The sequence below is a fragment of the Vicugna pacos genome, chromosome 1, assembly GCF_048564905.1.
Source record: "Vicugna pacos chromosome 1, VicPac4, whole genome shotgun sequence".
Lineage (NCBI taxonomy): Eukaryota > Metazoa > Chordata > Mammalia > Artiodactyla > Camelidae > Vicugna > Vicugna pacos.
In genome coordinates this window covers 67,552,907-67,578,857 of record NC_132987.1, presented here as the reverse complement: position 1 = coordinate 67,578,857, position 25,951 = coordinate 67,552,907, and the positions used below count along the sequence as shown (strand labels likewise).

Here is a 25,951-nt window from a genome sequence, read left to right as displayed (position 1 = left end):
CACACCCCTCCCTCTCATGGGAAAGTGCTTTTCCACACACTACTTTGTATAGAAATCCTTGTTCCTGGAAACTAACAAGCTGTGAGTTGCTTAAAATGTAATGGTTATCTATGAGCAGCACAGCTAAACATAGTCATACAAAATGCAGTAGTTTGAAACAGAAGAGCATTGTTTAAACAAGATTTTGAATAGTTTCTTCTATGGAGGGATAGAGTGAGAGGACTTGGTGAAGACTGACTATACAGTATTTTGAAAACAAAGGGAATTTTTAGAGTGGTATGATGGTAAATTTTATCTATCTACTTGACTGGGCCATGGGTATCCAAATATTTGGTCAAGCATTATTCTGGGTGTTTCTGTGAGGATGTTTTTGGGCGAGATTAGGAATTGAGTCTGTAGTCTGATTAAAGAAGACTGCCCTCCCTAATGTGGGTGGGCCTCATCCAATTAGCTGAAGGCTTGAATAGACCAAAAAGGCTGACCTCCCCTTGCATAAGAGAATTCCTGCTGCCTGACAGCTTTCAAACAGGAGCATCAGCTTTCTCCTGCATTCAGACATGAACTAACACATCTTCTTCCTGGGTCTTGAGCCTGCTGGTCTTCAGACTGGAGCTGCACCATTGGCTGTCCAGGTCTCCAGCTTGTGGACTTGCCCTGCAGATCTTGGGACTCGTCAGCTCCCATAATCATGTGAACCAATTCCTTACAATAAACCTCTTTCTATATATATGTACACATCCTATTTGGTTCTGTTTTTCTGGAGAACATGGACTAATTTAGGCTGGAAAGAATTTTTGCAGTGCTTCTTAAACTTTAACATGTGTAGGAATCACCTGGGAATCCTATTAAAACGCAGATTCTCAGCCTTGTACTTGAGATTCCGCATTTTTAAAGAGCTTCTAGGTCACATCAAGGCTGCTGGTCTACAGAACACACTCTGAGTGGGAATGGTCTAATTCAGTGTTTCTCAGCCTTGGCACTGCTGCAATGCTGGGCTGAGATAATTACGTGCTTTAGGAGACTATCCCTTGCATTGTAAGATGTTTGGTTTGCCTAATAGATGCCGTTGGCATACTCTCTCATCCCTCTGCCCCCACCAGTTGTGACAACTAAAAATGTCTCCAGATACTGTCAAATATCTCCTGAGGGGTGAAATTACCACTACTACCACCACCACCCACCATGTGGGTCTAAATCAACCTTCTCATTTTATTGGAAACTGAAGTCCTGTTACAATGTCCACATCTTCTAGGCTCTCAGAACCTCCAGATAATTGAAAACTGACAGATTGTAAAATGATGACTGCCTCAAACAGAAGAAAGCTGGGACTACTGAGGGCCAGGGCTGAAAGTAAGGGTAGGTATCTCAATCACAGCATCCAGAGAAACTGGGGGAATTCACACACCTGGCTAAGGTCATACCAAGAAAACAAGGGAAAGTCTCTAGGAACCCATGCACCACCATAACCTTCATCTGTATAACTTTCCCTGGTATTTCAGGCCATATCTTAAAGATACTTCTTCAGGAATCCTTCTTTAACCTCCAAGCCTGAGTTAGATTCTCCCTTTTAAAGTACCGTTTAATAGTCTGCCACACGTAATCCTTCTAGGCCTATGTTGTGGTAGTTAAACAATACTCCATGTCCTCAGGCTAAATGTGATTGATGTAAAAACAGTGCCACAGCCCATGAGTAGAGTCTATTTATTATTATATAGCCTCTGGATGGGCAAAAACACGGCATTTGTGGCAGAGTGAGAAATTATACCTTGAATCTTGATGTTAAGGGGAAAGAATAAACAAAACAAAACAGAAATTACAACTGATGCAGGTAATTAAACTACAGTTTCAGGGTAACATGCCCAAAGGCCTGAGTTCCTATATCCTGACAAGGGCCTACCTCCCAACTCCCATCCTAGATTGGCCATTGTCACCAACAGAAAACGTGTGTCAGGAAAGACTGGAGGAGATCCAAGAACTTGTGCTTATTAAGCATCTCTAGTTGGTATCTCTTATCTTTTTGCTGACAGGTGAGCCTACAACAGTAGAGTGAAATTTGCATACAATCTATATTTGGATGTTAGCTCTCACCAATTCTAAAACCCAGTCTTCTGTTGGATTTACGATCACTTCTCACTCAATGATTACAATTGCCTATTTGGCTGCTTAGACATTTCCAACAAACCAGAATTTTCAAGGTGGCAGAGAGTCTATCTTCTTTGCCCCATGTTTTCATCATGAGTATAGTGCCTATCATGTAGCAAGTGTATTCATGTTTGTTGAATGAGAATAAAGATGAGTTTTGGCATGTGGAATTTGAGGAGACTTTGGGACCTCCAGGTGAAGATACCTGCGAAGGTAATCTTTGTGGCTGTGTAAGGTAGGAAGCTCAGGAGGTTGTTCAGGGCTGTAGTTAGGGAAGGTGGTTGATGCCATGGACAGGAATGAGGTCATGAAGTCGAAGTTTCTAGAGAGGGGTGTTGTCAGCTTTTGTGGCTGGCTAATTCTTTGTTGCAGGGGCTGCCCTGGTGCATTGTAGGGGATTTAGCAGCTTCTCTAAACTCTACTCACCTGATGCCAGTAGCACCTCCCAAATTGTGACAGCCTTTAAAAATGTCCCCAGACTTTGTCAGACGTTGCCTAGAGAGCAAAATTATTCCCAGTTGAGAACCACTGGTTTAGAGTAACAAGAAACATTGGAAGGGCAGCATGTAATGCGTGCACATCAGCAAAGGCTTGCCTCTGTGAAGTGTACTGAGGGGTTCTTCCTCATGGCCCCATGACCTCACCTACCCTCCATCCTCTTCCTGCAACCCAGACACTCAGTTTGGTTTTAGAAGTAGCAATGTGGCCTTGACAGAAGTAATTATGTCTATGCTGCTTAATATTAAAAAAAAAAGTGGGAGGGAGTCATACTCTCAGTTCTGTAAAGCTGAGTCTCTTTCCCTTGCCAAATTCCATGTGAGAAAAGTGTCTCCTTCCTGAGTGGGAGCCCCTCCCTGAGGTGATTCACAGCTCCTCTAAACTTCTGGGGCCCTGGATAGGAAATGAAACCCTTGAGAGAAGATAGATGGCCTGGGGTGGGGTGATTCTGAGGAAGTAGTTGGAGCAGGTGCCAAGTAAGATATTTCTTCTGAGGCTCCACACATCAACCCTTTCCTTTTACACTTGGAAAATATATGCTGAGCTAACCACACAACAGTAACCTCAGTCAGGCAGTGAGTGATGTTTCTCTAGATGGATTTAATCATTAGAATGCTGCACATAAGCTGAAGTCTCAAAATGAATTCACTCTGCTTTCCAAACTATAGGAACGTGAGAAATAAAGCCACGGGGGAACTCGGAGTGGGTGAGTGTACGTCATGCCATTACAATGCTGGGAGGATGCCTGGAGGGCTTCCCTTCAGGGTCTAGGTTGGCAGCAGGAAGGGCTGGTTTTCCTCTCTATCCTCCCTTCCTATATTTCCCAGGACATTTGCCATATTTTTTTTTTTTAAAAAAGTATCATTTAGATTTTGGTATACAAAAAAAAAAAAAAAAAAGAAAATCAAACTAGTCTAAGAAATCATCAACTCTTCTCTGTTTAGGGTAGTAAGCATCTCATTTTCACTATGCTCATGATGAAATCATGCTTCATTATTACATGAAAGGGATCACAATTTGGAAGCAGGAAACATGGAAGGGGCCAGCGGTTTCTGTCAGAAGAGCAGCATCATGAAGGCAGGTAAATGGACGCTTGACCCTCTCAACATTCAACATTTGTGGGGTCTCTATCTCTCTAATGATGTGCATGCATTACTGTGCTAGGCACAGGAGCTGCAGGTGGAAAAGACACAGTTTGGAACCATAGAGTGGTGGAGGGAGACAAGTAAATCAATGACTAAGCCAGGGTGATAAGCTTAATGACAAGTAAGGGGTGCTGTGGGTACACATAAGGGTGCTCCACATAAGACACTCAGGGAAAGGGTCCCAGTGGAGGTGTCATGTGACAGGTGGATTATCCAGGTGAAGGATATGGGCATACACGTGTCTAGTTGTCACACTGTGATTCCAAGGCCAGTCGGAACATTCCTCCAGAGCCAGAAGGAAGTGTGCTGAGTTAATACATGTATAGGATGGGGCAGTATGACCCATTTCTGTTAAAAAAAGAAAGTGTCTTCCTGCCAAAAGAGGGGAAGGAATCCATAAGTAATTGATGCTGATTAGAGGTCAGCAACAACCTAGCTAGAGAATCTGTCAGCCGTCAGGAATGAAGCGGATAGTGCCTGCTTACAGTGTCACAGTGAACCCCCACTCCGTGCCACTTGTCAAACTCTCTTCTCCAGCTGGCCAAGCCCATGACCTCACTGGGCCTTAAGAGATCCCAGCTCTGCCCTCTGAGCCTCACCCTGCAGCTACCTTCCCTGTGGCACTTCTGCTCCCTCACACCCACTGCCGTTAGCTTCCCACTCCTAAGATCCCTTCCACCCACCACGTGGGACTCTTAATAGAATTCCATCAGATTTCAGAGCCAGAGGGAGCTTCCAAAGCATATTATCCAACTTTTTCATTTAACAGCTGAGGAAACAATATTTACGGCTGAGAGCTTTTGGAGGAAGAAGCCATTACTGTGATGTGGGCTGAGTAACAGAGAAAGCCTGACTGCCACAAGAGAGGCCACGAAGCAGAGAGATGCTCAGAAAGGAGCAGAGATGAGAGACTGTAAAAGCGGGTTTCAGGTAGCCTGGTTCCATCTGTTCTTGAGGTCCAGCTGCACTCCTGCCTTCAGGCTCCATGAGACTCCTCTGGACCCTAATTACAAATTCTCTTTTCTGCTTGAGGTTGCTAAAGTCAGTTCTGTTACTTCACATACATAATGAATCAGAATTTAGTCATGTAAAGTCATTTGTAGGAGAAAGGGTGACTCTCAAGCTGAAGCTGTAAGTATTGGTTTGTTAGATTCTTGTGGCTGCTGCAAAAAGTTACCACAAACTTGGTTTAAAAATCAGAAATTAATTTTCCTACAGTTCAGGAGGTCAAAAGTCCAAAATCAGTAACACTGGACTAAAATCAAGGTGTCAGTAGGGCCAGGCTCACTCCTGGGCTGTACTCCTTCCAGACACTCTAGGAGAGAATCTGCGTCCTACATCTTCCAGCTTCTAGTGGCTGTCAGTTCCTTGACTTGTGGCCACATCAGTCACTTCAATCTCTGCCTCTGCAGTCGTGTTGCCTTCCCATTTTCTGTCTGTGCATCAAATCTCCCTACTTTTATAGAGACACCCTGATTGCATTTAGGCCCAGCCAGAAAATCCGAGACACTCTTCATCTAAAGATATTTAATGTAATCACATCTGCAAAGACCCCTTTTGCCATATAAGGTAGCATTTACAGATTTCAGGGATTAGGATGTGGATGTTTTTCAGGGGACCATTATATAGCTTACCGTATTTGGGATATTTAAAAAAGAAAATGCCGATTAAAAATGATGTTAGCTGGCAATGGAATGACAAAGAGTGTTTTTCAGCGCCGGCTGGAAAAGGCATCCAACCACAAAGAACACAGGATGTGACCCCCAAGGTTGCATATCCCCTTGGAGGAGATGATGCCTTGTGTCATTTTGGTCTAGATTTTCACAAGCCACTATGCTCACTCAGCTAGCATCCCTTGTTCTGATTTCAAGGATCTTTCTGATAATTTGGCTGCTTATGTAGATTAACCTACAGTGACAGAATATGCTGATCTGTACACCGAAATATCTAGTTTATTAGATCATTATATTTCTCAATGTAAATGTAAAAGTCAGAGTTCTGGTTTTTTGCTCATTAGTTTCCATGAGTTTGGGTAATACATATCATCAGGCTCTAAGATGAGAGCTGCCCATTTTACAAGCTCGGAAATATAGTATATCAGCATACTGATGGTTAATCCATTTCTGAAGGACAGTCAAACTGAGTGATCTCTTGGTCCTAATTCCAAATTCCTAAGGAAGGAGTATAATTAGCCAATTATAGTCAATCAAGTCAATTTCCTGTTGTGGAACAATCAGCTGTGGCTAGGGAATGAGGTCCCTTTGAACGCAGTGCTTTTATTTTATACTCATTTGGGAGGAATAGGGCAGTTTCCTCAGAAGTCACAGAATATGGCAAACAAAGGGCACAACAGTCCACTACAGTCTGTGCTATACTTTAACTCTCAGAAGGCATTCTATTTCCAAATGTGCCCCATACCAGCTATTAAATCTTCATGACTGTGTAGGGGAAAACTACATTCATTCATTCATGGGAAAACTACATTTTCTCCTTCCTCCAGTGTATTCTTCTCACTTCTACCATATTAATCTCAATAAAATACCTTAGACTTATAATCTGATGACTATTACACATATGCTGTCTCTGTGTTTTAGCCTTATCTATGTTACCTCCTGTGTTTTTATTACTTAATATTTAAAAAAAATCAACTTACTCTGTAACACATTAATTTAAAAAATAAACTCTCAGGGAGCGAAACCAATGCCTGCCTCTGAGCAGCAGCAGTGCCGTGGCCGCCGAGGGCTTCTCTGGCCATTGTTGCTCCCACCGACCTACAGCAATGGGCAATATCTTCATGAACCTCTTCAGGGGCCTTTCTGGCAAGAAAGAAATGTGCATTCTCATGGCAGGCCTAGATGCTGCAGGAAAGATCACCATCCTGTACAAACTGAAGCGGGGTGAAATTGTGACCACCATTCCCACAATAGATTTCAACGTGAAGACCGTGGAATACAGGAACATCAGCTTCACCGTGTGGCACGTGGGCGGCCAGGACAAGATCTGGCCTCTGTGGCTCCACTACTTTCAGAACACACAGGTCTCAGCTTTGTGCTTGACAGCAACGACAGAGAATGTGTGAACGAGGCCTGCGAGGAGCTCATGAGGGTGCTGGCAGAAGATGAGCTCAGGGTTGCCATTCTGCTTGTGTTTGCTAACAAACAGGACCTCCCCAATGGCCCTGAATGCAGCCCAGATCACAGACAAGCTGGGCCTACATTCTCTGTGCCACATTCAGGCCACCTGTGCCTCCAGTGGGGATGGGCTCTATGAGGGACTGGACTGGCTGTCCAATCAGCTCTGGAACCAGAAGTGAACTATATTCCTCTCTCCTCCCCTCTCACTCCTTCCTCCTACCTTGGCTTTACTCTCACTTGGCAAACATGCCCCTATGGTGTGAGGGCCAGAAGCTGTCTCCATGGTTGGTCACAGTGTGCTTCACCATGCTGTAAATGTGCAGACCCAGCCTGCAACTGGGTTTTTAATGTAAATAGTTTTTGTTTCTGGGGCAGTTTCTGGTACTCCTATGTAATATTACTCAGCTTTTTTTATGGTAAAAAGAAAATGAACCCACTGTTCAGTACTGAGAAGGGATTTTAGGCACATGGGTCATCCAGGAGTTGCTGTTTCAGACAGGCCTGATGCTCAGCCTCTGGTCTTTAGATCTGTGTTGAGATCCATTTTGGTGGTTGGTTTTTAACCCAAACTCAGTGCATTTTTAAAAAATAGTTACAGATACAAGATAAAGAGAGCACTTAACATACAGAAGAGAGAAATGTGTCTAGTGTAGGTTCAGCACTAATGGCCTGAGCCCAGCCCACTAGTGGTCTATTTCCCGTTGGGTACGTGAAACGGGGCAGAACCAGCCATGATCCATTGTGCATGGTCACAGTAGGGTCCCTGTGATCTGCTCTGTCTCAGGCCACCCCACACCCCTGTAGCATTTGTGCCTGTGTTTGTGTTCACACAACTGCCCAGGAGATGGGTTGGAGGCTGCAGCCCCCGCTCTCTCAGCCTTCTCTTGTGTCAGCACGGGCACTCTGGCTGGAGCGGGAGCCCTGCAGCCCCCTTTGCTAGCCTGCTCTGGGCACTCTGGGGTCTCACCAGCAGGAGCATGGGTGGTCATCCTAGAGCCCCAGCTCTATGGATCCCCGTCTACATGTGCTTTCACTCCCTCAGCCTGCAGATTTGCCATTGAAAATGAGAACCTCTACTTTTTTCTTTTGTATTTTGATAAACACTGAAAAAGCTGGAGCTGTTAAATTTTATCTTGTGGGAAAACCTCAGAACTGGTTTATTTGGTGTCGTGGAACCTCTTACTGCTTTCAATACATGATTAGTAACCAATTGTTTTGTATGTTTGTTTTCAGTTTTCATTTTGACAAACAAGCCCTGTAATTATAGCTATTAGAATAAAATCTATTGACTATTAAAAAAAATAAATTCTCTCTACCATACTCTACCAAACTCTCACTTTCCTTAAGTAGAAAGTAATCATACAAATAAATATAGCAGGATGTTAGAATTGGTTTCTAACCACAGTTTTTGACTGAGGTTCCAATGCCATATACAATATATAATGCATTAGAAAGTTAGTGTAAGATGGACTCCTCAAATGCAAAGGTTTTTTTGGTGGGGAGTGCCACCTCATATGCAAGTTTACCCAGGAAATTGTGGATAATTGGTTCCATAATTTTTGTACCCTTCAGCCAAATAAATGGTATTTCAAATGAATCAGAGTGTGGAGGGAGAGGAGGATTTGTGAAGGATCTCTTAGGAGGGATCTGGTGCTATATCAGAGACCCAGGGAAGGGAGTACTTCCTTCTCTTCAGACCCAGAGTGACAAGCTTCCTTGGGACCACACAGAGTGCTACAGAGTGCGTTCCCTGCAGTTAGGGGATATAGAGCAATTGCAACCAACTCCCACCTAAGAAAAGGCAGAAGTGGTTATGTTAGGAATGGGCTGCATTCTTAGTGTTTTGGGGACAAGGAAAGTGTGACTGTTTCCCATGGACCAGATGTGGCCAACTTGGGAGAAAGAGAAGTTGGGTTACCTAGGGTCCTTGCAATTAAGTGACCTGGAGGAACTCCAGCAAGAAGAAGCTGGAGTGGAATGCTGGCGTTTTAGGGGCTGAGAAAGGACTAGAAATACTTGAGTTAAGTGCCCTACCAGAGGGAGTGATAGAAATCTTTGTGGAAGTGCACAGGCGAGAACTCAGGTGTGACCTACTTAGCCAACATAGCCCTTAGCCACCAGCCAGAAAAATACTGTCCTATCTCCTTTACCTCTCCTCTCCCCGACCTCCTCTTTTCTAATTTGGGAAGAAGTAAAACAGCAGCTCACAAGTGAAGAAGGAAGTGAGTGGAGGGAGCAGAAGCCAAACACACTCCCTTCCTGGAAGGCAGGCAGCTGTCAAGTAAAAGCCTTGCCCAGGGGAGGGAGAGGAGGTTGAATGGTTGGCTAATATCTAGGACTTGACATTCAAATTACCAAATTAAGACTGAGTTAGAACATAAAAGACTGTAAGGCTGTCTTTTTCCTAAGAGTTAGTGAAAAAAAGACATTGGGCCTGCTGGGATATTATCCAGTGTTAGTTATTAAAAAAAAAAAAAAAGCTTTCCCACTGGATAAAGTTTAAAGGAGACCTGGGAAACAAAATATCAAGCTGGACTTTGTGTCACAGTCATACTTGTTCAATACGCTACTGACATAAACACTGTGAAAACAAAAATTACACTTAAAAAATTGAAGTTAAAAAACAATCACAATCAAATAGTAAATATAATTTAAATGCATTCAGAAAAGAGCTGCTTAATTTAAATATGTGAAAATACTCTGTGGTCCAGGTTCAAGACTGGCCACTTGGTGACATGTTGCCACTAAACTTAGATGCTTCCTGGGTTCAGAGTGGGTGGTGTGATATGGTTGGGATGCCTTGACATCCCACCCCCAATCTGGAGGCCATCTCAGTGTGGGAATGATAGCCTACCAAGACCACTGTGGGAGAGCCAATAAGATCAGTCATTCTTGCTAAATGTCATGGTGAAACGTTTAGTACTCGAAGGTCTGGAAAATTCATGGCAAAGTCTGTTAATCTAGGTGGTCTGTGTAACCGTGTTTCTACCTGCTGTGCCCAGTGTATTTTTTCCCCCCTAATAACATTAAATTCTTAAGTATAAAGTGAAAAAAAAAAGTTCATTGGTATGCCTCTTGAAATCATCTTGCATACCAAACTCTCCCAGACTCCTCAGGCCCCATCATACCTAGCTGACTCTGTCTCTCACTGGACCCAGCCTGGCCCATCTGTGCAAAGTCCATTTTTACTGTTTTCCTTTGGTTTCCAGAATTCCTCTATTTCTCCTTTCAGTTCTGTTGGTTTTTGCAGTGCTGTTGTTTGGTGGAAACATATTTAAGATTGATGAATTGGCTATTATTCTATAATGTCTCTGCCTCTGGCAAGTTTCTTTGCTCTGATGTCTACTTTATTTGTTCCTAATATTCCTGATTTCCTTTGATTAATGTTTGCATGGTATATCTTTCTCCATACCTTTACTTTCAACCGGCCTATATCATCATATTTGCAATGAGTCTCTTATAGACAGCATATAAATTGGGTCATGTTTTTAAATCTAACCTGCCAATCTCTGTCTTCTGATTGGTGTATTTAGACCACTTGCATTTAATGTAATTATTAATAATGTTAGGGCCTTAATCTTCCATTTAATTTTTTGTTAATGAAAATAAGCTTTATTACATCAAATAATAAATACACACAAAGATGAATACAGTTTTAGTCTTTTTTTCCAGACGTTTTGATCAACTTACAGTAAAGACAAAACCAAAATCTGCAAACAGTCTTAGTATGAAAATTGTTATTGGGTTGAGTGCTCTTTTTTCTGTATTTATAGCTTGTGAGTTTTTTAAACTGACTTCAAAACAGTAATAGTCATGCAAATGCTTAAGCAAAATAAAAGTTATATTATGTAGAATCTGTATTGTATAGCTGTCAGTAAAATAAAAATTTAAAAACATAAAGTGGGCTGTTAGTGTTCATTAAAAACAAAATCCTTAGAGTTGTGTTGGCTTATGAAAAAGAACAAGGAACAATTTGGTTACGTAAATGTATTCAACAGAGAAGATTAAAGTGGGACACTGGTATCTTGGAGGCAAACTACAGTTTGCTACAAGAGTAGATAACTTTTATGTGCACCTTTTTAATCAATGCTTTAAAATAAAAACCCTGAATAGTTCCTAACTACTTAAAATGCAAATTCTAATCAACTGTAAAATCTTTTCTATAGGTTCAGAGCCTAGTAAGCCATGAGAGGGAAAGGGGAGGAAAATCCAAACCATTACCATTTTGAAAACATGTTTCATCTGAACAGAAGAGACAACTGTAACTTCTTACTTGTTAAAAAAAAAAAAAAGGAAAAACCTTTCAAAACTAACATGATAGCTAGGGTCTGGCACTGTGTTCTGTGTCAGCCAAGCACTCCCTAACCAGTCCTCTAGTGTGAATGATGCCTCAGTGTAGGTGGTCTGATCACCTTTCCCAACTGTACAGTGATGGTCAGCAGCTCTGCATATTTGCTGAGGTACTGGGCTGTTCTCAGCTCCCTGGGTGTAGTCTAGGGATGGTGGCCTGCAGTCACTCAACAGGTGGTGGTCCTATAAGGACATTGCCATGAAGGTAAAAGGTGAGTGGACGCTTCCAGCCTTGTTGAGTGAGACCACGGGCCTGTGAAGTCAAGTTTAGTTTGGAGAATATGCCTCCCCTACCCCATCAGTGGTGGATGGCGCTTGGTTGCAGCCAGGAGCAGGCCTGTGAGTGTGGCAGTGGCAAGCCTGGGCCCACATATGGGTGGCAGTGGTGGCTTAGCAACCCTGGCATTTGTGTGCTGGCCTGTGCACTTGTGAGCTCCTGAGCATTTTTTATTATTTCCATTTTATTTTTTGTTTTCTATTTTCTGTTTTGTTTGTTTTTTGCCTTCCTGTGGGTTACTTTAACATTTTTAATAATTCCATTTTGATTTACCTGTAGTGTTCTGAGTATATGTCTTTGAATAGCTTTTTTAGTAGTTGCTCTAAGTATTACATGATATCTACTTAAGTTATCCATCTTTTGGTGTCGTCATTTTATCAGTTTAAGTAATGTTGGAGAGGCCTTACCCCACTTTATGTATCTTTACCCTCCCCCATTTATAATATAATTGTCTTAAATATCTACATTTAGAACCGCATCAGGGACTGCCTTTGAAGATGGCAGAGTAGAAGCAGCTGGAGCTCACCTCCTCTCACAGACACACCAAGACCGTGACTTACTGCAGAACAACTAGTGATAAAAAAGACTCGAAACTACCAGAAAGTATCTGTAGCTAAAAACTTGAAGAAGAAACCACAATGAGACCGGTAGGATGGACAGACTCTTGATATAATCAGGTCCCAAACACGCCTGGTGGGCAACCTACAAACTGGAGAATAATTATATTGTAGAGATTCTCCCATGGAGTGAAAGTTCTGAGTCCCATATCAGGCTCTCCAGCCCAGGAGTCTGGCCCTGGGAAGAGGAGAACCCAGAATGTTGGTTTTGAAGGCCAATGGGGCTTGATTACAGGAGTTCCAGGGGACTGGGGGAATCAGAGACTGCATGCTTAAGGGTCACACAGAAGATCTCACATGCACTGAGACCAAGGACAAAAGCAGTAATTTCATAAGAGCCTGGACCAGACCTACCTGCTGGGCTTGGGAGTCTCCTGGGGAGGCGTGGAGTGGCTGTGGCTCAGCCTGGGGGTGTGGACACAGTGGTGGACATTCAGGGGTGTTCATCTAAATGAATTCTCCTTCTAGGAGGCTGACATTTTGGACATTAGCACTGAGACTTGGCCCCACCCAACAGCCTTTAGGCTCCGGAGCTGGAATGCCACAGGCCAAACAACTAACTAGGTGGGGAAGTATCACCATCCATCAGCAGACACTGCCTGAGGCTGACCCCTACAGCTGCTGCAGTTTGGGTAATTTTCATTGTTCTATCTTCTGCTTCACTATTTCTTTTCTTTGTCCCCTCTGTTCTGCTGTTGAGCCCATCTACTGATATTTTTATTTTGGCTTTTGTATTTTTAGTTCTCAGGATTCTATTTGATTCTTCTTTATGTCATCTATTTCTTTGCAGAGTCTTTCTGGTTTTCATTCGTTACAAACATGTTTCTAATTGCTTGTTGGGGCTTTTTTTTTTTTAATCATGGCATTGTCAGATAATTCTAACATCTCTGTTATTTCAGTGTTGGCATCTGCTGATTGTCTTTTTTCATTCAATTTGAGATATTCCTAGTTCTTGTTATGATGAGTGGTTTCTGATTATATCTGGACATTTTCATATTAGGTTATGAGACTCTAGGTCTTATTTAAACTTTTCATTTCAGCTGGCTTTTTTTGGACACTGCTCTGGCAGGAGAAGGAGACAGTCACCTTGCTACTGCCAGGTGGAGGTAGAAGTCCAGGCTCCTCACTCAGCTTCCATTGATACCCAAGGTGAAGAGCCTCTCATTACTGTGGGAGAGGGTTGGGAATTCTGATTCTCTAAGTGGTCTGCACTGGAACTGTGGTAGAGGTAGCCTGATTTCCACAGGGGATGGTGGAAGTTCTAACTCTTTACTAGGCTTCCTCTGATGTCATCCCAGCAAAGAGGTTGAAGGATGGCTCATTATTGCTGGTGGGGATAGAATTCCAGGGTCCCCGTGCAGTCTCCATTGACACTCTTGTACTTACCCCTGCAGAGGGTTTGGGGTGCCTCATTACAGCCTCCCAAGAGTGGATGTCTAAGCTCCTCACTAGGCCTTTGCTGGTGTGGGAGAGGTCGAAGCATGGTTTTTCCTTTGGTGCTTCACTGGAGTAGAGTGGGTTTTGTTTAAAAGTTTTCTGTCTTTTTACAATGCCCATTTTCTGGTCCTTTGGCTAGAGAGATCAGGTTTTTGTTGAGGGTTTCTTTTGTCTGCCTCTGTTAGTGTTTCTGAGTTGCATGTTCTTCACCTCCACATTTGGGATGTGTGAGGCAAAGAGAAAACCCAGGGAATTCATCACCATTCGATTCCTTGGATCCTAAAGTCCTGTCTTTTCTCCACCTTTCAGAGGCTTCTTATGTTTGTTTTATAGTTTATGACCAGAGTGTTCAGTTGTGCTTAGTGGGAGCAATAGGTAAAAGCACATTTCCTCACCTTTCTGGAAGCAGAAGTCACTACGCTCTTTCAAGTCTTAATAAACACTTGGTGATTTGATTCAGAAATATCATTTTTTCCCTTCCCACTACCACCCTTTACACAAATACAAAAGAGTAAAAGCACCAAGTTAGTAAAGTATTTTAAATTAATAATATAAATATAATTAATTAATCAAGATGTGAGGTTATCTAAATAAAAAGTTAATAAAGATATAATTTGATACATTTGTCTATCTTACCCATGTAGATACTTTTATGCACATAGTACGTGAAAGTTAACAGATTCCAAAATACATACATTCAGACTGATGTGAATTAGAGAGCGGTGGGCATTTTCCAGAGGCCCTGAGTTTCAGGGCTTGGGGATAGAAGCCGATAGTTACCTTGGACACAGACCTCTGGGCAGAGTTAAGAGAAACATGTTCCCTATTCACACAAGCAATGGATCAGGGCCCTTGGGCTAGTGGCTTCCTAATATACATATTCTCATCTCATCTCATGTATACAGATAGATCAGGACAGTCAGACAGATAACCAGATAGACACACACACACTGTGACACACTGAACTAGGTTAATAGAAAAGTGACTGAAATGGCTTGAATAGAGAAGAAGAGTATGTGAATAATTAATTAGAAGGCATGTTGATCATCCACTATGTATCAGATACTCTAAACATTATTTCATTTAATTTTTAAAGGTTGGTATTAGTACTCTCTTTTAACCAATAAGTAAATAACTAAGGCCTGAGGAGGTTAAATAACTTGCCTTATATCTAATAACTGCAGAGCCCAAATTCAAACCCCAATTGGTCAGATTTGGACATCTTTCGTTTGCTTCCTATCTCTCATAGAAGAGGAGGGTGGTGCCCGGGGGAAAATAGCGTCAGGAGATTAGGTAAGAGAGACCTCAGTAAACTCCCCGAGGTGGCCACAGAGAATTGATAAATTGTGGTTGGACTTCATTGCCTTCCTCAGTCCCTTCTGTTCTCATAGTTGTAATGTGCATCGTCCCAGGTTTGCAGCCTTCTATTCCCAGGATGAACTTTCATTTCAAGGGAAAAGCCTGAGCTGGGTTCTGCTCTCCTCTCAGCTCTGAAGGGAGTTGGCCAGGTCTCCTCTTCCTGAGTGTATATGACTAAGAGAGATGGGAGGGGGCCCACGGCACAGAAACCCATTGCCAAGAACATCTCTGGGTGGAGAGACCTCTGGAACATTTTTTCCATTCTGCATCAGACAGAGTAAAATTGATTAGCATTTAATTGGTTTCAGCTGTTCTTAACATGTTACACAGAAAACTTCGGTGTACTTTGCTAAATTCAATATTCCTTATGGTTAACAGATTGAAAGCCAGAAACACCCCTGAAGAAACACCAGAAATCAGAGCTTTGGATCACACTGAGTTCTCTGCTATCATTCACCCATTTGGAATGCTAAATACTTTGGTATAAAATAAGAAACTAATCTATGTCTGGTAAGAGCTTCCTAGAAATTAAGATATCTAGATTGCAGCTCCAGCTTTCCTTGTGAGGCCAGGTGATTTTGGTGAACCTCTTCACCTCTCCTGACTGTATGCAGGCTCCTAATCTAGAAAGTGAGGAGACAACTCGGTGATCTCAAGAGCTGCTTCTATCTCTCAGAGGCTGTAATTGATTTTCATTATTCTGATCTTTGGTACAATTCTGGAAAAACAATGACACAATACTCTCTAATTAAAAAGTATACAGAACAGCGATGGCAGATTGTGTCTTGGAACCCAATGAAGGGAGAAGTTTCAAAGGACATAAAGTAGTTAAGGCTTAATCAATAGGCATTTTACTCTCCAGAGGCCAGAGGACAAATGAGGAGCTGGGAAAATCTCTGACCGCTTCACTGTGTGCTCTTGGGGAAGAACACTCCAGTCCTCACCCTTCATGTCTCCATCTATGAAACACAAATAAGGACACCTACCTGCTAAAGCAAAACTTTTTGTTAAGAGGTTCGGTCAAAATGTAGGATGTAAATAGTATCAGACGCTGAGGGCCACTGAGTGGGTGCAGCCACAGTGACTGCTCTTCCTCAATCCTCCTCCTGTTCTTTCCTGCATTCCCTTAAACTGCTCATTCTCCAACTCTCTCTTTGCCTTATTTCTTCTCTGTCACTGCTTCTCTCTGAATTACCCTCACTCGGTCTTCCTTTTGTGAATGCTCATGGATGACTGATGTGGCAGCTAGAACAGCGAAAAACCCAGAGAAGTTCCAACCTATAACCCAGCTGCTTAGGAGGACCTAGGAGGGAGCCTTCGGAGCCCTGCTTAACACCCATGTGGCTTCACAGGCCCCCAGGGGTTGTTGCTCCCTTACCACAAACACTCAGGTTAGCATTCTGCTGATTCACTTGCAGACCTAATTCCAAGGCCTAGGGAACTCCAGAGCCATCTGGAGTTGGCTAGGTAAATGGGGAAGCCATTTACCCCCAGGGCTGTGGGACTTACTTAAACCTGAGCAGGAAGAGATGTGAAATACCTCCACTGACTGCTTCTTTCATCCTCTAAAGTTAAGAACTCCCCTACGCCTCCATGAATCCATTAATGCTTGAAATAGCTCAGACTGCCAGACCCATAGCTGGACTGCTGGATGCATGGTCTAGGACCCTTTGGGGTCAGGCTTTCATAATGAGAGCAAGGCCAAAGCTGGCTGTAAAATCCTAGAGCCTTGCCATGAATGGTAACATGGAAGAGCTTTTGGCTTTGGCTGAGATGGCTCTCCAGGATTTAGTGCCCCATAGTGTAGATTTGTGTTAGCAATACCCAGAGCTATGATATTGAAAGCAAGACTAGATATTGGAAGGTGGAAGCTGCTTGTAAAATTTATTGAATCAATGTGGAACCTCTTCCCCAGGGCCAAATCACGCACTGGGAATCTGAAGTGCAGGAAAGAGTTCAGTCTTGGTGATTGCCTCACCCGTTTGGGGATGCCAGCCTCACTTGATTGGAAAGTGAATGAATAGTGTTCTCTGCCTCTGGAAATGTCATGTGTCCACTTAGGAAGGGAGTGAAGGATTGCAGACAGCAAAGTCTTCCCAGTCCCGTCTGGTATCTCTTTACCACAGTCTGGGCAGGACTAGCCTGCACATGTTCTCTTCAAGTAGTGGGACATTCTCTCTCTGAACACCCTGGGGGAGCAGAACAAAACTGAGCCTGTAGAGTGAGCCCACCAGGGCAGCAAGTCCAGAGTGCTACACACTGCTGTGTGCTAGCTACTCCCTCAGAACCTGGCTCTCTCAAGATTTTATTTATAAGACTTTACTGAATCCTTCCCTCATAATGTGGGAATTACAAAGTATTTCAGACAACATTTCTCCTAAGAGTTTACCCATGGTTGGAAATATGAGGAGTCCATGGAATAGAAATGAGAAGAAGATGAAAGTGCTTTGTAAACTCTAGAGTGCTGGGGCTGTTCACTCTTGTTGGTATATAAGACCCCATGGAAGCTTCCTCAGTGGTTCCTATTTCCTATGAACTGAATCTGGGAATGAGGCCCTGTCATCTGGTGACTTACATGCTCATATTCCTCAGGGAGAACCCAATCCCATCCTTCCAGCCTGGCCAGCTTGGCAATAAGCCTAGACTCATCTTATTGGTTCCTGATTCTGCTCTTCCTCCCCATAGTCACAGCACATTGACCCTAGGCATTTTTGTTAATTTCCCGACTCTAATCTACCTTGAGTCACAACAGGATGATGGAAGATCACATCATTTCCTTCGTTTTGATCATAAAGAGAGAACATGAAGGAGCTTTTATTCTCAGTCACTCTGTTCTCTCCACATGTTCCTCTGGCTCAGGTGTAGGGGTGGAGGGTGTGGTTAAAATTGTGCCCTGTGTTCCCCTGAGCTCTCAGCACATGCTCTGTTTCTCCCCTGGGTTCCTCTTTCAGCTCTTCTGAAGGCTTCTCTTTCTTTCTCTGGCGTCGTTACAGTCTGAACTCACGTAAACTATTAATGAGCCAGGCAGTGCTATCTGATTTTTATAAATTGAATGATAGAGGTTTATGAGAAAACAAGCCTTCTTGGTTTCTATAATCACCTTGATGATTGCCATGAACACTGAGTTCTACACTGCTGCTTTTGAATTGGCCTTTATTAAAACTGAGTATAATTCTTCCAGGGTCAGGACTGCTAAGAATATTAGGAATTAACTTGGAAATTCTATGCTTTCATTATGCCCATTTTCCCTAGTTATTTGTTTTCAGCCAGAAAATCTGACATATCTTAAGATATGTTGCTTTTGCCATAAGCCATAAACTTAATTTTTAGCTGCTGTGACTTGGGATCTCAAGATGCTCAGGGTATTATTTATACACAGAAAAGAAAGATTTTATTTTAATCAATCAAGTTTACTTTACAGTAACCAGGTCAGCTGGGATAAATCTGCATTTTCTTCCTCTTTTTTAATGGTGATAAAATTATGAGAACTATTGTACCCCATGATTATGTATTTAGATATTGTGTTATCAAAAAGCACTAATGAAAGAGAAATAATCAAATGAAACAGATAAACAGGAGAAAATTCTACCCCCTCTCCACTCTCCCCTACCTTTTTGGCTATTTGAACATAAACAGTTTTACTAATGTCCATGGAGCTTAAATTCTGCTTCTTGTTAGGATGACTATTGCGAACTCCTCCCCAAGTGAAGCTAGGTGAAGATTTTGTGTTCTGAAGTCACTGTGTTCTTAGGCTTTCATTCAAAGCGACTTCACTCTCTGTCTGCTGGGATTTAAGAGAGACTGCTAACGTAAGGGCGGCAGATTGGTGAACCAAAGGCGTCTTTTTTTCTGACTCATGTTAAATAGGACTGAACTATGTGTTAAGATGCCCATCAAGCATCTCCAAAATTTCAATTAAGTTTTGCAGAATTCTAGTTGGTTCAATCATGGAGTTAATTAAAATGTAAATTACAGATCTGATACACTTAACAATGAATTGGCATTGAGAAGGCACAAGAACAGCTACTAAAACTCTAAAAATAACAATTCTTGGAGAACAGTTCCCAGTCTCATATTAAACACATCAAAATTAATTTCAGCTGCTTCAGAAAGTTGGCATTCAAGTCAGTCCAGGATTTTTTTAATTGGTTTGATTTTTTTTAATTGGCAAAAACAAATCTAAGGTTTCATGATGGAAATGAAGAGTTTACTAATCATGACGCTGCCCATTAAGAATGATGGACCATCTTCCTATGAAAATCAAGCTGTCTAGTAATTGACAGCAGAGCATCAACACTCTTGAGAGAGCCTGAGCTTGAAGAAAATTGGCACTTAAAAGTTGTCAAGCTATTTACTCCAGCCTTCAGGAAGGAAAAAAGATAATCCAAGTGGTGCAAAAAAATTTTTTGTAGAAGGTTTATTGCAACATTATTTATCATTGTGAGAAATTGGAAACAGCCAAATAGCCAAAAAGAGAATCCTCCTTTAAACTAATTATGATACATTCACACAGTGAAATACTATACAGTCATAAAGTAATGTTATGTTGTAGTAGTATTAAATTTCATAAGAAAATTTTATGATATATTAAGCTAATTATTATATGTATTGAGAGAAAAAAAAGCAGGTTAAAAAAATTAGATTCCAAAAGTTAATCATGGAATCATGGCCCTCTCTAGGGAAATGCCAGAAAAACCTGAATTGTTTTATCCTTTGGCTTTTTCTATATTTTCTTTGTAATAAAAGAAATAAATACCATAAAAAGGTATTTCATTTGCAAAATCTGCTGAGATATGGTACATATGTTAATCTCATCTTTAAACTAGAACTCCCAAATTACTTGTACATCTACTTCTTATATTTCTCATCAATTAAAAATAATACTTGTCACTTCTTATCATATTTGGAAGTTTTCTGCTCTTTATTTATGCAATGCTTTAGGGAAATTAAATTTGTGCCAAAGTCAACAGAAATGGTCATAATTTTGTTTCTGTGAAGTCTCTTTAAAAGATGTTAGGTGGTGTTAATAGGCCATTAAATTGGTCAAGAGGCCACCAGGCCTGAAATAAAACAGTTCTTTATTACTGCAGAAACCTCCATGGACAAACTCTACCCTCAAAGCAATATGCAAACCCCATAAACTAAAAAGAAGGTGTACATGCTCAGCCAGAGTGTTCCTGTGTGCTGAGCACAGATCAAGCTGCTTGTTTGAAGATGGAGAACTGAGGCTTTGCACTGGGGAAAGATCAGGCCTTAGGTCAATACACTCCTGTGTGGGAGGATCACTGTCCTGGCAATTTCACAGCACAAATGATAATGACTCATGTTAAGATGGGAAATTCCATCAAACTCTATTATCCAAGATGGTCAAGAAACTAAAGTGCTATTGTATTAGCTGCTCCTGATTTGAGACACATGTATTTAAAAACTACATAATCTCAGCCACATCTCCTTCTGCCTCTCTCTGTCTCTCTCTCTCTCTCTCTCTCTCTCACACACACACACACACACACACACACACACAAACAGTGGAAAGATATTTTAGGATCGTGGCTTACAGTAATGGTTGGCATTCTCAGTGTTCCTTCCTGTTACATGTTTCTTCTCATCATTTGGACCTCTTCCTTTCCTCCCTGGCACTCATATTTCTTACTGCCAACCTACCTCCTGCACTAACCCAGCTGCATAAAGGGATAATGGGGCAGCCTTTCTTATGATTCTAGTCTTAGGTTGCCTGGGTTGTATGCTCTAGAGAAGGAGACAGCAGAAAAGCCAGGCAACAGACGTGTGGCTAGTGGGCTTACGAAGGTGAGATGTAGGAGAAGGCAGTTGCTTGGGGCCTAAAGCGTGGGGATAAGGAGAACCAGGTCAAAGGATGGGGAGAGTGAAGGGAGGGAGAGTAGAGGGAGACCAGAGGGAAAGGGTTAATGGCGTGGGCACCATCAGGGCACCAAGCATAGAAGAGGCAGGGAGCAGAGTGAGGTAGGAGTGGTCTGGGAGTGGAGAATGGCTGAGGAAGCTGCGGGCAGGAAGCCTGACTGGCAAAGCAGAGGTTCTTTCAGTGGAGGTCTATGGATTATAAATAGTTTTAGTTCTGTGTGTCTGAAAATATCTTTATTTTCTTCATCACTCAAATTGTGGTTTGGCTGGATATAACAGTCTAAATTGAAAGTTTTGTTCATTCAGCATTTTGAAGACTGCTTTTTCTATTGTTTTGTAGCATTTAATGTTGCTGCTGAGAAGTCTGATAATCTGTGGGGTTTTTTTTTAATAATCTATGTTTTCTTTCTGGCACATTTATGATTTCCTTTAATTCTTTATGTTCTAAGTTTCATGACAACATTCCTAGGTGGGGATTTATTTTTATTTATCCTTTTGTTACTAAGAGTGAACTTTTAATCTGAGATTTTATATCTTTCTTTTGCTCTGGAGAATTCTCAGCCAATACTTTTTAAAATTTTTTTTAACATGTTTTCATATATCCTCCAAGAAGTGGCTTTGGATCCCACAAATGGGATCAAAGCAACACAAAACACATCTCTAACTATTTCTTTTGTCCTCTCAGCTATTACTTTTATGTGAAGTAAATTATGTTGCTTCTCTGTCATTCTGTTCATTCTTTTTTTCTGGGACTCATATTATATTCATGTAACCACTCTTTTATACATTTAAATTCTTTGTCTCTGTTAAATTTGGGGTGAATTCCTCAATTTGAGCTTTCAGTGACCAGTACTTTATTGAGTCTAGAGCTCATTCTATTAAGTAATTATAAAATTTCAAGGGCTATTTGAAGAGTAGATCTGTTTGGTTATTTTGCATAGCTATCTGTTTTTGCTTCATTTATGCCTGTTTTTGTTCCATAATGGCTGGTTCTTTTTATAACTGTCATTCTCTTATTTATCTCTTTGAGCTTCTTTGTTTTAACCAATTTGTTACACTATTCATCACAACTAATTTCTTTCTGGATGAATTTATGTTCTGATTTCACATTTTATTGACTATGTTTTTAAGGGTTAGTTTTCTCAGATCTTGGAACTTTGATTTGCAAGCTTATTTTGAGTTGAAATGCTTTTGTCGTTGTTTGTTTTCAGTCTGCTTCTTTCCTCTCTTCCTTCCCTGTGTCTACTTCTTTAAATCACTGGTTTTATGATTGTCTCTATACATGACCCCCTGGAATTCCATTTCAGAACCAGATGCTCTAAAGGCAGTTCAGGGCTCTTGGTCACAGTGATGTCAGAGATACCTCAGGTCACCAGGCCAGTATGTGGCTTGGTTCTTTTCCTGCTTTCAAGACTGGATCTGTGTCCTCTTATCTCCCTAGCTACACAGACGCTCCTAACTCTTAGCTTAGGCAGATTCTGGCTAAGGCAATGATCCTAATCCAGGTTCCTTGTCTCAAATGGAGTAGACTTCCAGTTACACAGCCATCTCCACCTAATTTTGGATGTGGAGACCGGCAGGTTCATGGCTTTATCAATTCACTCTTCGGCATTTGTTGTTTTTTCTCATCCATGGAGAGATCAATCTTTTTTTTCTCTCCCTTTGAACTCTGCAATATAATTTTTATTTTCTTTTTTATAGTTTACCTTTGCCATGTATTTGGGGGAAGACCAACAAGGTCAAAGTGTGAACTTCCTATCCCTGCCCCAGATTTTTAAAAACAGCTGCTGGACTTCTGATAAGTAGAGAAGTGTGCCCACGCCATTAGCCCTTTCCCTTTGGTCTCTCTCTACGTGTCAGAAGTCCAGCAGCTGTTTTTAAAAATCTCCCTTGCCATGCTTTCACTTTTCTGTGACAAAGTGACCATTAATTAGTACATAGGCATGGCTTGTAATGTTTAAGGAATGAATGGGAATTTAGCAAAGTTAGAATGACTTGCTGATTCTAAAAATAATAGGGCAAGATTTTCTGTCAAGGATTAAACTATTCTTACTAGATCAAGAGCTCAGTACCTGAACTGATTTGTAAATTCTGTGGTCCCTCAGGATCTAAAATCCAGAAAAAGTTAAGTATATTCCCTTAAGATCTTAAGAAAGATATTTAATCATAGGATTTTAGAGATCAAAGGAACACCAAAAATTATATATTGCAGACCCCTTACTTCTGGACCTGGAAAAGGAGACTTAGAGAAAGCTTTTGTTCAAGGTTACATGGTATTCTGGTAGCAAAGCTAGAGCTTGAATAGTTGGGTTCTCCTAGGTTTATATTTCTCCAACAATGTTGTCTGTAGCACATATCAGAAGTGATACAACTAGGATATTTGATAAATGAGTTTTACTGCGATGCTTAATTATTGACAAAGTGGAGGCATTTCACAGAACAAATCACATCCAGGTTTCTTAAGGTCTCAGTTTCAATCGACTGTGTTTTTGAAATGCAAATATGCTTATACCAGCATTTCTTGCTCCACATAGAAAGCAAACTTAGCTGGGATGCTCCTTATTCTCTCTCACACATGGTCCTAATAGTACCCAATTTAGAAAAATATAAAAGAATAAAAAATAAGAATAGAAATGAAAATAGAAGTATTATATATCTTAAGGCTCGCAGTTATAAGCATCAGAACCTGACTCTGGTTGATTAAGCAGAAAAGTAATTTACAAGAGTTTGTGTAGCTCACTAAAGTGTCGGGAAGGCTAGAATCAGGCCTGAGGATAAGCTTTCAGAAACAAAGCCCCAAATTTTAGGATGAGTCGGCTGAGAAAACCACTACAGTTGCAAATACCAAGCCCTGGATGCCATAGCGGACTAGATGCTTACAGGAACTTGGCTCTACTGAAACTACAGTTGCCACCAGCACCAATGCTATCTGTGTCCAGAACACACCCGCTGCGAATGACACCTGCTGGAATTGTGCGGTGTGTTGGTACTGCTCCAGTTACGGGAGCTCAGTTACAACCCTCCTGATCCTGACAGCCAATCACCCCTCTCACCAATCTTCAGCAGCAAAATGGATTCTGTGCAAAGCTTCTTTCTTCAAGCAGGCATCTGCTGTGCTTTGAAAATGTCTACCTGATGTATTCTGGCTCTTACCTGCTAGCTGTAAGTGAGGGGCTGGGGATGCAACTTTTCTGTTTTCTATCTTGGAGATCCAGGGCTCTGAATGTGGAAACTTCCCCAAATATAGCAACAGTGTTCAGGTACCAAGCAACTAGAAAGGTTGCCAATGTTTTCTACATTTAATAAATTAAAATTGGCAAACAAGAAGCTGAAGTGCCCATGGGGATGCATGGGGACCATCCATTGTGCTAGTTATTCTCCATTTACCCCTCTAAATCCACTTTCCATCCTTCTCCACCCTGCACAGTGCCACTGGAGGCTGACTTATATGGACTGTGTCAACCAGCTTCCTTGCCCTCTGTCTCCAGTTGGGTTTGGCTAGTGAGAGGAGTTGGCAGAAGATGGGATGGTAGCAGAAGGGCAAGGTTTGGGCATTTCGTACACCAGTTCTCTTCTGGCTGGGTTGTGGCCAGAAGGCCCCTATTTCACTCCTGAAGGTCCCTGTTGGGTGACTCTCTCCTACAACTGGAGTTCCGGCCACCACTCCTTTCTCCTGCCCCTCCAGGCCCAGTGGCTCCCATCACTGCTGGCTGGGGCACTTACCCATCCCTTGTGACTTCCATTATCCCTTTCCACATCTTGTAAATACCTTCTTCAGACTCTCCCCAATTATCCTATTTGCATGTTCTATCAGTTCCCTGCCAGGATCCCAAATAACAAATGCATCCATCCCCACTGTGACACATGCCTCACCTTGTTTTCTCATCTCACCAATAAAATTACTGAATGTTTGTTTCCTTTTGTTTTTTTTTCTCAAACCCAAATCACTGATTAATTGAATTAGATAAAGACAATATTTTGAAACACGACAGTAGGAGAAACATATCATTAAGATTTTCAAAATTTATTTTCTATAGCTATAGCCAAGTTCTTTTCACTCCTGGCCATGCATCATAAAAGCACTAGAAATCATGAATTTGGGGCTCCATTTCAGACCAGGAGGAGGGAGCCCAGGTCATATATATCTTTTTAAAAAGTGCATCAGCTTATTCTGAGGCAAACTGCAGATAGATGTTAGGGCAGAAGGATTCACTGAAACAACACAAAGTGATAAATACTGCTCCCACCTTTACACATATTCCAGTGGACATATTTCCTCCTTCAAGAGTATCACAACCCTGAGAAAGCTAAAATTAGTACCCTGAGTGGATTTTTTTAATAGAGAGAAAAATGTGTACATGTCTGAATTCTCATAAAACTCTACAAAGGGCTTCCTTGCTTAAATAGCTGTTTTCCCTGGTTGTTTCTGGTTGATGGCTAACTTGCTCCCACATTCTAACAGATGTCTTAGCCATTTCTGTCACCTGTAACATAAAATGCTCTGCACATAAAACCTTTAGTAATAAGATACAGTAATGAAGCCACCAAAATTTCCACTATACTCTGCTTAAAAAAACAGAACATTCCAAGAAAACAAGGTCACATGAAGGTAACAAAAGAATCAACTGGCAGTGTAAGTTCAGGCACTCCCCTACTCTTAGAACCATGTATGTGATCTTCAGAATGATGGATGCAGGAACTGCACTATCCTCAGTCTTTAAAAATTGTTTTATCATGTTCAATATTTACTAGATGTCTTTTATATGCTCAACTTTCCTCCAAGTTTTGTGGAGAATGGAAAATCTATGGGGTTTACACTTAAAGAGCTTACAATATAATGGAAACAACAGTGAAAATTATTGAAATCGTACTGAATGCTAAATGGTATGGCATTTGATGGAGACAAGTTCAGAGAAATCTAGTATGTTCCCGTATGATACATATTTCAGTGTTTCTAATTGGTCATCAAGCTTAGACCAGTCAATCTTGGTGGATGACCTAGGTGGCAACTGCGACCACGTCTCTCTTCCCCAGGCTTCTCCTAATATGGCTTAAAATTATATTTTTAGCATCTACATCATACAACTGCTTCTGCAATGGTTCCACAATAAT

General features: G+C 41.6%; 1 protein-coding gene and 1 pseudogene across 1 annotated transcript in view; one reads left to right on the top strand and one right to left on the bottom strand.

The window, feature by feature from the left end:
• Nucleotides 1-25,951, bottom strand: part of FSTL1 (follistatin like 1) — a 103,988-nt gene that overhangs the window by 67,482 nt on the left and 10,555 nt on the right. The window lies entirely within an intron of this gene.
• On the top strand, nt 6,486-7,098 carry LOC102541746 (ADP-ribosylation factor 1 pseudogene; annotated as a pseudogene).